At 39.5% G+C, this 13061-nt stretch overlaps 7 non-coding genes across 7 annotated transcripts; 5 read left to right on the top strand and 2 right to left on the bottom strand.

Annotated features, from left to right (window-relative positions):
* Window positions 1-6159: 6159 nt before the first annotated feature.
* trnae-uuc (transfer RNA glutamic acid (anticodon UUC)) lies at window positions 6160-6231 on the top strand. Its single transcript has one exon. It is a non-coding gene; the product is annotated as a tRNA-Glu (tRNA).
* Window positions 6232-6355: 124 nt separating this feature from the next.
* Window positions 6356-6443, top strand: trnay-gua (transfer RNA tyrosine (anticodon GUA)). Its single transcript is given in 2 exon segments — window positions 6356-6392; window positions 6408-6443. It is a non-coding gene; the product is annotated as a tRNA-Tyr (tRNA).
* A 105-nt stretch (window positions 6444-6548) lies between these two features.
* Window positions 6549-6620, bottom strand: trnae-cuc (transfer RNA glutamic acid (anticodon CUC)). The gene has a single exon. It is a non-coding gene; the product is annotated as a tRNA-Glu (tRNA).
* A 138-nt stretch (window positions 6621-6758) lies between these two features.
* trnar-acg (transfer RNA arginine (anticodon ACG)) lies at window positions 6759-6831 on the top strand. Its single transcript has one exon. It is a non-coding gene; the product is annotated as a tRNA-Arg (tRNA).
* A 1749-nt stretch (window positions 6832-8580) lies between these two features.
* trnae-uuc (transfer RNA glutamic acid (anticodon UUC)) lies at window positions 8581-8652 on the top strand. The gene has a single exon. It is a non-coding gene; the product is annotated as a tRNA-Glu (tRNA).
* Window positions 8653-8776: 124 nt separating this feature from the next.
* On the top strand, window positions 8777-8864 carry trnay-gua (transfer RNA tyrosine (anticodon GUA)). Its single transcript is given in 2 exon segments — window positions 8777-8813; window positions 8829-8864. It is a non-coding gene; the product is annotated as a tRNA-Tyr (tRNA).
* Window positions 8865-8997: 133 nt separating this feature from the next.
* Window positions 8998-9069, bottom strand: trnae-cuc (transfer RNA glutamic acid (anticodon CUC)). The gene has a single exon. It is a non-coding gene; the product is annotated as a tRNA-Glu (tRNA).
* Window positions 9070-13061: the final 3992 nt, after the last annotated feature.

Raw genomic sequence — 13061 nt, 5'->3', positions numbered from 1 at the left:
AAATATTTACCTTTTTGATGTTGTCCCAGTGGACCGATTATCTGCAGAAACGGATCGTCAAACATCGGAAGAGAACACTTCACATGATGTAAGGGTCCAGTTTATTTTTTATTTACATTTACATGTGTGTAAACATAATCTGGGTTACATTGGATGTGCTTTCATGTGAATATTTGTATTCATTGATGCTATCAAAAGTTCCTAAATTATCTTTCATTTTAGGATTCGGTTGGACCTGATAATATTGAGGGGTATGGAGCCGTGCAGGACTTGGCAGAGTTTTTGGTTAGCCTCAGAGACCACCGTCTGGCTTTGTCAGGAGAAGAGTGCATCAAGATCATCTCCCTATGGCAGGCATTGGGGGAGTATGACAAGAAAAAGACCATTTACCCACCACGTCACCAAACCCACCTAAAACAGGGACGATTCAGGGCCACTAAGAAGATTGTGGCCCCAGGTGTTGAGAGCACCAAAAGGTATGTTATATTTAGTAAATACAGGGTTTACAATTTTTTTGGTAAAATATATATATCTGAAACTGGCTGAAATATCACCTACAACATTTTTTGTTTAGTAACCTGACACCTTCATGACTAGCTTATCTTGGTTATAACATAAATTATTAGTTGTGATTTACATTTAATTCTGACTATATATATTAGGTTGCTAAGTATGTTACATTGCTATGGACACAGTTCCAACCGCACATTGGAATAATTAATTTAGCAGAAACAAAGCAATCATTTCTTAAATAAGTAAAATCATTTTGTATCATTATGTTGTGTCAAATAATTTGTCTTTTACTGTACTTTAGTAAGTAGCCATGTAATAAGCGGGATAATATGCAGTCATTATTGTGGGAAAAAGTCTGACAGGCTGACTTACAACACCCTGTAATAATTCTACAACACAGTAATCCAGTAGAGACCTGATTTATTGATATGACATTTAAACATCAAACTAAAAACAAAACAAAGAAAGAAACCATACCTATGGGCAGATATTATCAATGAACAATTAGACAACACAAAGCAAAACAGACAGAATAGAAAAGGGAAAATAAAAATAAGATCACACAATGAAAACAATCTTACATTAATAATATGTATCCTGTTGTAATTTGCAGGTGTTTCGTTGGGGCTCATAGTCCTGCACAGTGGCCTGACTGCAACCGAGTGGTGGAGGCCATTTTCACAAGGCTCTGTGCTCTCTACCCAAACGCGGTGCGCTGTGAGGGAGTGAGGGTGTCCCGCTTCACTGTTGTAGCACGTGCTTACAAGCACATCCGTGAGTGCATCCTCACCAATGCTAAGGTGATGAGTGAGACCACCATCCAGCTCCCAGAAGTGAACGCTGCAACAGTCACACAATGGTTGGTAAATTGTCACAGCTAAGCCTAAACTTAAAGCAGTTAAAGGCTGATGTTACACAGTGCAACTTTTTTTGATCAATGCTGCTTGTCAAAATTCTCAGTGGGGAACGTGCCCAAGAAACATTTCTCAAAAATGTTTGTATCATCAGCCTTAATGTAACCATGGCTGCTTTGCAGGTCTAGAAACAAATCAACAAGAGTTCAACTTCTGTTTTCTTCTTCATTATGAAAGATAAGATTTATGACGTGGATCAGCTGTCTTCAACAGACTGCAAGAATCAATAATTCATAATACAATGTTAATCTCAATAAAGTAGCCATTTCACAAAAGCAGTAATACATTAGACGACTGCTGTGTGATCTCAGCTGTGTCATGCTGCTGCGTCACAGTCATGACAAATAGTAGTTGATCTTTTGTATTGCTTAAATGTTTATTAATATTGGTTGTTTTATGTTTCCCAGGTTCAGCAGGCGTGGAAAGTCACAGGAACAAGAGATTTTGAAGCAGGGTATCCAAGCCCCAGATGCACCCATGGCAGGACCCGAGACGCTTCCTGCTGCTCTGCAGAAAGGACCAACTCTGTATCCAGGCAATTTGGCTAAGCCTCACCTTTTTATCCTGCCACCAAACACTGCTGGGAAGGCAAAACTTAAGGGGAGGTCGCAACCCCAGGCCATCTCCCAGGCTCCAACATCACATCAAGGCCTTCCTGTCATTGCACCAGCACTACCCGTCTCTCTCCCTTTCATTTTACCATCTGTGCAGCTTCCTACAGTGATAGGCAATTGCGCGCCATCCACTACAGTGCCAGGTACCTCACAGGTGATGTTCTTCAACCTCCCATTACCTTCAGTTATGCCACCATCAGCTCAGACACCGACATCCGGTCAAGATGTTCCTTACTCCACTCAGCAATATAGAAAGAGAAAACTGGAGAGGGAGCGCACTGGAACTGTCACAAGAAAATATGTGAAGAAGACAGACGTCATTCTTTGCAGAAAGTGTAACAAAGAGAGAAAGCCACCATCACATCTTCAGTACTTTGGCAACTGGTTCTGCAAAGAGTCTGAGACTCAATCATATGATGAATGGAGGGCTGTGCTGCAGGAACGAGGTTATAGAAAAAAAAAAAAGGGAAATGGCAACCCTCCAGCTTCTTAAAACTGCTATTTCAGCACATTATATTTTTATTTGGTTAATGTTTGCTTTATAGTGCAATTTACAAGTCTCCCACAATGACAGCTGTCTCTAAAATGTGTAATTACTGTGTTTCCTCTGCTGCATGCCTCTGTTGGGAAAATATTTGATATTTCATATATATATATATATATATATATATATATATATATATATGGTATGTTTATGTTTTTATTATTATCATTATTTTGGTTTTGGTATATTTTATTTACTTTTTTTTAGGGGCGAATATGTCATAATTGCACTACTGTGGTCCATTTTAGTTTTAAATTAACTTTTTTTTGGCTAATATGTCAAAATTGCACTACTGTGGTAAATGTTTGTCTTGGTTTACTATTTATTATTTTCTTAGTCTGATGTCAAAATTGCACTGAAAATGTTTGTTTTGGTTTGATATTTATTATATTTTTACACTGATATGTAAAAAGTTTACTACTGTGGTAAACATTTTGGTTTACTGTTTATTATTTTAAATTGATGTGTAAAAATTGCATTGCTGTTCTAAATGTTTTATTGGCTTTAAAATATATATGGAGATTAAAAGGATTGTTAATATTTGCCCTCACACTATTGTTATTGTGTTTGTTTTGGTTTTATATTTATTATATTTTTACACTGATATGTAAACATTTTTCTACTGTGGTAAACATTTTTGGTTTACTGTTTACTATTTTTAATTGATGTGTAAAAATTGCACTACTGTTCTAAATGTTTTATTGGCTTGAAAATATATATGGAGATTAAAAGGATCTCCCTCACACTATTGTTATTGTGCCTTTTTGTATTCTCACAATATTTGTACATGCATATATATTTGCACTGCTGTTATAATTTTTTTATTGACTTTATATTTGCAAATAAAAAGGGTTGTTAATCTTAATATTTGCACTCGCAATGTTTTTGTGCCTATTTCTCACTGTATTTGTAGTTGCACATTTTTTAAGTATTTCAGTATTACATAACAATAAAACACACACACAAAAAAACAGGGACTTTCAGAATAAGTCAGAAAATATAATAATATAATATAATGTTATACTGTAAAAAATAATATATTATACTGTAAAAAATGAGTAGTTAGCGCTGCGGGTTGTTAATCTTAATATTTGCACTCGCAATGTTTTTGTGCCTATTTCTCACTGTATTTGTAGTTGCACATTTTTTAAGTATTCCAGTATTACATAACAATAAAACACACACACAAAAAAACAGGGACTTTCAGAATAAGTCAGAAAATATAATAATATAATATAATGTTATACTGTAAAAAAATTATATATTATACTGTAAAAAATGAGTAGTTAGCGCTGCGTTATTCATGTGTTTTGTTGTGAAAATGCACAAAAACACAAATCATGTATTGTTGCAATGAAGATTCACGTTTTGTCTGTCAAATCATTTCGTTTTTTTTTTTTATCCAGGGACATCTGGATGCTTTTGTCCATATAAGGTATTTCCTGTAGCGTGCGTCACAAGCTGGTACTTTTACGAGTCCGTTTTGGACTTTATGCGAGAGAGCGCCCTCCGGCGTCCGGTATGAATGAAACATACATAACGTGAGAGTGTTTACCTTGGACAGTTCCCAAATCAAAGTGAGGGGGACGAATTTACGTTCGATTAAATTATGGGGGAGAATGATGATTACGCACGCATGCATCAGCAGCGTCAAAACGGACACATTCCAGGAATTCCATCACTGGTCGGAGCGGGCCGCGAACTCGCGTACCTGTGCGTCTTTTAGGATCTTTACCTCGACTAATGGGCGCCGGCCTTGGCGCAATGGATAACGCGTCTGACTACGGATCAGAAGATTCTAGGTTCGACTCCTGGCTGGCTCGCTCTGTGCGTGTTTTTCACCAGTTTATTTTGTTGTTGTTGTTTTTTTTTTCTCCAAAGTCCAGAAGAAAAGGCAAATCTCCAGGCATTCTTCTTTTTTTCCAAAAAAAGACATATTCTGCACATCCATTCCGATATCTAGGGGAGACACGGACATGCTTTGGTATTGCCATTCGTCTCACAAGCACTCCGATAAGCTCGACGATTAACAGGGAAATAAACTGCAGGCTGGCAGCCAGTTGATTTTCGAATGAACAATTTCATCGCTACTCTGTAACTGCTTCATTACATTGAAGGGTATAATGCCATGTGGTTTTGATGTCACAGGCTTGCCATTTTGAAGCCTTATCACTAATTGCCACCTGGACATTGAGAATAATTTGTAATCTGCATTAAACTAAACGAGCGAATAATCAGCAATTTTGCGGATTAAAAATTGGTCTCACTTTCATTATTAACCTCACAATATGTCAGTTTTGTACCTTGACAGACCGACGATAGGCAGTTTTTCCTCTAGATAACGGTTGCCATGTGTGTTTTCAGATGCATGACACAAGTATTTTCACCTGGACAAGACCTTAGTTGCCAGTTCGAGGTATAAATTCAGCAATCCCAGGATTCTGGCCAAAAAACTGAACCATGGGTGAGTCAACAAACATGTCCCTTGAATGCATGCAACACTATTTATTTCAGTAAACCGTCCCTTCGGATGATTCTTGTATTGCCAAATTATTATCACATTGTTACAGTCACAAACGAAAAGCAACAGGCCACTACAAAACCCTGCCCCCACACTGGCCACATTTATGGAAAGTGGCCCACAAGCTTGTGGCCAGTTAAAGCTGGCCAGTTCCCATACGGTCTAGCAGTTGGGATTCCTGGTTTTCTCCTATGCGGCCAGGGGTCGACTCCCGGTATGGGAAAGCTTGATCTTTTTGCTTCCCTCCTCAAAAAGCCAGCACATCTTCCTGCACCAGAAGTGACTTTTTGTACAGCAGTAGAGCTACAGAACCCTGATAGATTGAGGTTCCGATGTCTATGGGGAGTCGCGGACATGCTTCGGTATTGCCATTCATCACACAATCTCTCCGATAAGCTCGGTCGATTAACGTAGTATTAAAATGCAGGCTGGTGGGCCAGTAGATTCTAGAATTAACAATTTCATCACTACTCTGTAACCGCTTTACTACTTTGAAGGGTGCAATGCCATGTGGTTTTGGTGTAATGGGCTTGCCATTTTAAAGCCTTATCACTAATTGCCACCTGGACATTGAGAATAAGTTGTAAACTGAGTTAAACTGAAGGAGCAAATAATCAGCAACTTTGCTGATTAAAAATTTGTCTCACTTTCATTGTTAACCTCACAATGTCATTTTAGTACCTTGACAGAGTGACGATAGGCAGTTTTTCCCCTAGATAACGGTTGCCTTGTGTGTTTTCAAATGGATGACATGAGTATTTTCACCTGGACAAGAGCTTAATTACCAGTTTGAGGTATCAATTCAGCAATCACAGGAATCTGCCCAAATAAACTGAACCCCCGGGGTGAGTAAAAAAACAGATCCCCTGAATGCCTACAACACTATATAATTCAGAAAACCCTCCTTTTGGATAATTCTTGTTTTGCCAAATTATTATCACATTGTTACAGTCACAGACCTAAAGCAACAGGCTACTACAAGGTTCTGCACCCACTCTGACCACATGTATGGAAAGTGCGCCAGAAGCCCATGGCCAGTTTAAGGTGCCTGAATCCCATATGGTCTAGCGGTTAGGATTCCTGGTTTTCACCCAGGCGGCCCGGGTTCGACTCCCGGTATGAGAATGCATGCTCCTTTTTGCTTCCCTCCTCAAAAATCCAGCATATTTTCCTGCACCAGAAGTGACTTTTTGGCCAGCATTAGAGCTACAGAACCCTGATTTGTCGAGGTTCTGTCTAGCACTTTGCCCCTTCGATAGCTCAGCTGGTAGAGCGGAGGACTGTAGGTTGGAGTGTTGGCAATCCTTAGGTCGCTGGTTCGACTCCGGCTCGAAGGAGGTCTTTTTTTAAGTGCCCACCAAATTTTTTGGTTTGGAGCTGGCTTTCTCACAGCTATCGGCAGAGCTTGAATTCGCAGTCCACAATTGGAAGGCAAAAGAGCTTTCCCTGACCGGGAATCGAACCCGGGCCTCGGCGGTGAGAGCGCCGAATCCTAACCACTAGACCACCAGGGAAGGGCTGGTGGGCTGGTGGGCTGGTGGGCTGGTGGGCTGTTCTGCTGACAACAAGGTGAGAATGAGGAGATATCAATGCTTGCCACCGTCACATCGAAAAGCAACAAGTCTTTGGCAATTGGGGTTTTTACTATCGGCGGGCCAGTGGCGCAATGGATAACGCGTCTGACTACGGATCAGAAGATTCTAGGTTCGACTCCTGGCTGGCTCGCTCTGTGCGTGTTTTTCACCAGTTTATTTTGTTGTTGTTGTTTTTTTTCTCCAAAGTCCAGAAGAAAAGGCAAATCTCCAGGCATTCTTCTTTTTTTCCAAAAAAAGACATATTCTGAACACCCATTCCGATATCTAGGGGAGACACGGACATGCTTTGGTATTGCCATTCGTCTCACAAGCACTCCGATAAGCTCGACGATTAACAGGGAAATAAACTGCAGGCTGGCAGCCAGTTGATTTTCGAATGAACAATTTCATCGCTACTCTGTAACTGCTTCATTACATTGAAGGGTATAATGCCATGTGGTTTTGATGTCACAGGCTTGCCATTTTGAAGCCTTATCACTAATTGCCACCTGGACATTGAGAATAATTTGTAATCTGCATTAAACTAAACGAGCGAATAATCAGCAATTTTGCGGATTAAAAATTGGTCTCACTTTCATTATTAACCTCACAATATGTCAGTTTTGTACCTTGACAGACCGACGATAGGCAGTTTTTCCTCTAGATAACGGTTGCCATGTGTGTTTTCAGATGCATGACACAAGTATTTTCACCTGGACAAGACCTTAGTTGCCAGTTCGAGGTATAAATTCAGCAATCCCAGGATTCTGGACAAAAAACTGAACCATGGGTGAGTCAACAAACATGTCCCTTGAATGCATGCAACACTATTTATTTCAGTAAACCGTCCCTTCGGATGATTCTTGTATTGCCAAATTATTATCACATTGTTACAGTCACAAACCAAAAGCAACAGGCCACTACAAAACCCTGCCCCCACACTGGCCACATTTATGGAAAGTGGCCCACAAGCTTGTGGCCAGTTAAAGCTGGCCAGTTCCCATACGGTCTAGCAGTTAGGATTCCTGGTTTTCTCCTATGCGGCCAGGGGTCGACTCCCGGTATGGGAAAGCTTGATCTTTTTGCTTCCCTCCTCAAAAAGCCAGCACATCTTCCTGCACCAGAAGTGACTTTTTGTACAGCAGTAGAGCTACAGAACCCTGATAGATTGAGGTTCCGATGTCTATGGGGAGTCGCGGACATGCTTCGGTATTGCCATTCATCACACAATCTCTCCGATAAGCTCGGTCGATTAACGTAGTATTAAAATGCAGGCTGGTGGGCCAGTAGATTCTAGAATTAACAATTTCATCACTACTCTGTAACCGCTTTACTACTTTGAAGGGTGCAATGCCATGTGGTTTTGGTGTAATGGGCTTGCCATTTTAAAGCCTTATCACTAATTGCCACCTGGACATTGAGAATAAGTTGTAAACTGAGTTAAACTGAAGGAGCAAATAATCAGCAACTTTGCTGATTAAAAATTTGTCTCACTTTCATTGTTAACCTCACAATGTCATTTTAGTACCTTGACAGAGTGACGATAGGCAGTTTTTCCCCTAGATAACGGTTGCCTTGTGTGTTTTCAAATGGATGACATGAGTATTTTCACCTGGACAAGAGCTTAATTACCAGTTTGAGGTATCAATTCAGCAATCACAGGAATCTGCCCAAATAAACTGAACCCCCGGGGTGAGTAAAAAAACAGATCCCCTGAATGCCTACAACACTATATAATTCAGAAAACCCTCCTTTTGGATAATTCTTGTTTTGCCAAATTATTATCACATTGTTACAGTCACAGACCTAAAGCAACAGGCTACTACAAGGTTCTGCACCCACTCTGACCACATGTATGGAAAGTGCGCCAGAAGCCCATGGCCAGTTTAAGGTGCCTGAATCCCATATGGTCTAGCGGTTAGGATTCCTGGTTTTCACCCAGGCGGCCCGGGTTCGACTCCCGGTATGAGAATGCATGCTCCTTTTTGCTTCCCTCCTCAAAAATCCAGCATATTTTCCTGCACCAGAAGTGACTTTTTGGCCAGCATTAGAGCTACAGAACCCTGATTTGTCGAGGTTCTGTCTAGCACTTTGCCCCTTCGATAGCTCAGCTGGTAGAGCGGAGGACTGTAGGTTGGAGTGTTGGCAATCCTTAGGTCGCTGGTTCGACTCCGGCTCGAAGGAGGTCTTTTTTTAAGTGCCCACCAAATTTTTTGGTTTGGAGCTGGCTTTCCACCATTTTTGGTTTGGAGCTGGCTTTCTCACAGCTATCGGCAGAGCTTGAATTCGCAGTCCACAATTGGAAGGCAAAAGAGCTTTCCCTGACCGGGAATCGAACCCGGGCCGCGGCGGTGAGAGCACCGAATCCTAACCACTAGACCACCAGGGAAGGGCTGGTGGGCTGGTGGGCTGTTCTGCTGACAACAAGGTGAGAATGAGGAGATATCAATGCTTGCCACCGTCACATCGAAAAGCAACAAGTCGTTGGCAATCGGGGGTTATTACTATCGGTGGGCCAGTGGCGCTCCATGTCACCTGTAGGTCGTGGTTATTCTTTGTTATGACAGCCAATCACGTTCCCGGCTGCAACCATGAAACTTATGTTTTAGCCAATCAGCGCTCGTATCGCAACCGCGAATTTGCCAATCAGCGCTCGTATCGCAACCGCGAATTTGCCAATCAGCGCTCGTATCGCAACCGCGAATTTGCCAATCAGCGCCCGTTCCTCATCCGCGATTCTTCGTAGTAAGTAGATCAATTGATAACATTAAAAACTACCGGAGATTTAAGGATCACGGGTGAAGAAGAAGAGGATAACGGTCATCGATTAACTTCTAACCAACATTTGCAATGTAAGTGAGTCTTTTATCAATAAAATTACAATACTGGTGCACAAATATGCATTAATTCATGCTTCAAGAATGCACAGATAATCATGAGTTAATGTAAACTCATGAAGGACTAACTTAAACCATTTATTAATGATTACTACATCAGCAACTAATAAACATTCTATATGATTAATAGATTAAGTAATAAATAAATTGTTACCAGTCAAATGTACTTTAATGTATAAGTTGAGTAATAACATTATATTAACTAATGATTTAAATGTATATGTTAATTACTACAGTGGCCAAAGCTATGCACTTCAACTTCCAGTTGTCAGCTTTAATTAATCTTTAGCTAATGATTTGTAAAGGAAACTGAGGAACTGAGTTATAATATAATATTGTGGTATATTATCTAATTGTCAATGTTTTACTATTCTAAAGGTGAGCTTATTGGAGTGGAATATCTTTACCAGCAAACTGGTAAAGTTCTGCAGGACTACAAGTTGGCCATTGAAGAGTCAGAGACTACTGAGGTTGGTATAGAGGTGGATGAAGGTTATGCTGAACTTGAGGAGTTTCAGGACATCACTGTCCCCACCTTTGACACTGACCGGACACCTGCTGCCTCTTCACAAGCATCAGTGTCTGCAGCATCTGCAGCATCATTTCCAACTCCTCCAGCAACCAGCCCCACGTCATCACTGTTTGTGGTCCCTCCATCATCAGTGTCATCTCCTGTCAGCAGCTCACTGCACGCTGAATCAAATCTAGAACTCTTTCCTGGAGCACATAGCTGTGAGTTTTACTAAAGTATTCATAAAGGTTTCGTATTTATTATCACACTAACTATAAATTTGTATTTATCACATTGAAAGACATAAATACAAATTTAAAATAAATATTTACCTTTTTAATGTTGCCCCAGTGGACCGATTATCTGCAGAAACGGATCGTCCAACATTGGAAGAGAACACTTCACATGATGTAAGGGTCCAGTTTATTTTTTATGTACATTTACATGTGTGTAAGCATAATCTGGGTTACATTGGATGTGCTTTCATGTGAATATTTGTATTCACTGATGCTATCAAAAGTTCCTAAATTATCTTTCATTTTAGGATTCGTTTGGACCTGATAATATTGAGGGGTATGGAGCCGTGCAGGACTTGGCAGAGTTTTTGGTTAGCCTCAGAGACCACCGTCTGGCTTTGTCCGGAGAAGAGTGCATCAAGATCATCTCCCTATGGCAGGCATTGGGGGAGTATGACAAGAAAAAGACCATTTACCCACCACGTAACCAAACCAACCTAAAACAGGGACGATTCAGAGCCACTAAGAAGATTGTGGCCCCAGGTGTGGAGAGCAGCAAAAGGTATGTTACGTTTAGTAAACACAGGGTCTACACATTTTTTTATATAAAATATATATATATATCTGAAACTGGCTGAAATATCACCTACAACTTGTTTTGTTTAGTAAGGATTTCTAGTTAAATTAGTAAAACCTGACACCTTCATGACTAGCTTATCTTCCTGTAGCCTGTTAAGTTCAAACTTAGCCTGATTACAACATAAATTATTAGTTGTGATTTACGTTTTATTCTGACTATATATATTAGGTTGCTAAGTATGTTACATTGCTATGAACACAGTTCCAACTGTACACTGGAATATTTAATTTAGAAGAAACAAGGCAATCATTTCTTAAATCATTAAAATCATTTTGTATCATGTGGAATCAAATAATTTGTCTTTTACTGTACTTTAGTAAGTAGCCATGTAATAAGTGGGATAATATGCAGTCATTATTGTGAAAAAAAACCTGACTTGCTGACTAACAACACCCTGTAATTATTCCACAACACAGTAGAGAACTGATTTATTGATATGACATTTCAACATCAATCTAAAAACAAAACAAAGAGAGACAACATAACTATGCGCACATATTATAAATGAACATTTAGACAACACAAAGCAAAACAGACAGCATAGGAAAGGTAAAATAAAAATAAGATCACACAATGAAAACAATCTTACATTAATAATATGTATTCTGTTGTAATTTGCAGGTGTTTTGTTGGGGCTCACAGTCCTGCACAGTGGCCTGACTGCAACCGAGTGGTGGAGGCCATTTTCATAAGGCTCTGTGCTCTCTACCCAAACGCGGTGCACTGTGATGGAGTGAGGGTGTCCCGCTTCACTGTGGTAGCATGTGCTTACAAGCACATCCAAGATAGATATATAATATAAACGGTATGTTTATGTTTTTTATTATTATTTTGGCTAATATATGAAAAGTCCACTACAGTGGTAAAAACAATTTTTATTTACTTTTTTTTTAAGCAAATATGTCATAATTGTACTGCTGTGGTAAATGTTTGTCTTTGTTTACTATTAATTCTTATTATTTTCTAAGTCTGATGTCAAAATTGCACTGCAAATGTTTGTTTTGGTTTGATATTTATTATATTTTTACACTGATATGTACAAATTGTATTATTGTGGTAAACATTTTTGGTGTATACTGTACAAAATTGCATTACTGTTCTAAATGTTTTATTGGCTTTAAAATATATATATGCAGATTAAAAGGGTTGTTAATATTTGCCCTCACACTATTTGTATTCTCACAATATTTGTACATGTATATATATTTGCACTGTTGTTATAATTTTATATATTGACTTTATATTTGCAAATAAAAAGGGTTATTAATCTTTGCACTCACAATGTTTTTGTGCCTATTTCTCACTGTAATTGTAGTTGCAAAAAAAACAAACATTTTTTTAAGTATTCCAGTATTACATAACAGTAAACACACACACACAAAGAAACAGGGACTTCCAGAATAAGTCAGAAAATATAATAATATAATATAATGTTATACTGTAAAAATAATATATTATACTGAAAAAAATGTGTCAGTAAGCGCTGCGTTATTCATGTATTTTGTTATGAAAATGCACAAAAACACAAATCATGTATTTTTGCAATGAATATTCACGTTTTATCTGTCAATTCATTTCAGCTTTTTTTATCCAGTGACCGCTGGATGCCTTTGTCCATATAAGGTATTTCCTGTAGCGTGCGTCACATAGTGGTCACAAGTTGGTGCTTCTACGAGTCCGTTTTGGACTTAATGCGAGAGAGCGCCCTCCGGCGTCCGGTATGAATGAAACGTACATAACTTGATTGTTTACCCTGGAAAGTTCCCAAATTAAAGTGCGGGGGACGAATTTACGTTCGATTAAATTACGGGGGATAATGATGATTACGCACGCGTGCATCAGCAGCGTCAAAACGGACACATTCCAGGAATTCCATCACTGGTCGGAGCGGGCCGCGAACTCGCGTACCTGTGCGTCTTTTAGGATCTTTACCTCGACTAATGGGCGCCGGCCTTGGCGCAATGGATAACGCGTCTGACTACGGATCAGAAGATTCTAGGTTCGACTCCTGGCTGGCTCGCTCTGTGCGTGTTTTTCACCAGTTTATTTTGTTGTTGTTGTTTTTTTTCTCCAAAGTCCAGAAGAAAAGGCAAATCT

The sequence above is a fragment of the Carassius auratus genome, unplaced genomic scaffold (assembly GCF_003368295.1).
Source record: "Carassius auratus strain Wakin unplaced genomic scaffold, ASM336829v1 scaf_tig00037430, whole genome shotgun sequence".
In the NCBI taxonomy this organism is placed as follows: Eukaryota; Metazoa; Chordata; class Actinopteri; order Cypriniformes; family Cyprinidae; genus Carassius; species Carassius auratus.
Note: the sequence above shows the minus strand (reverse complement) of the source record. Positions and strands in the feature narration are given on the sequence as shown.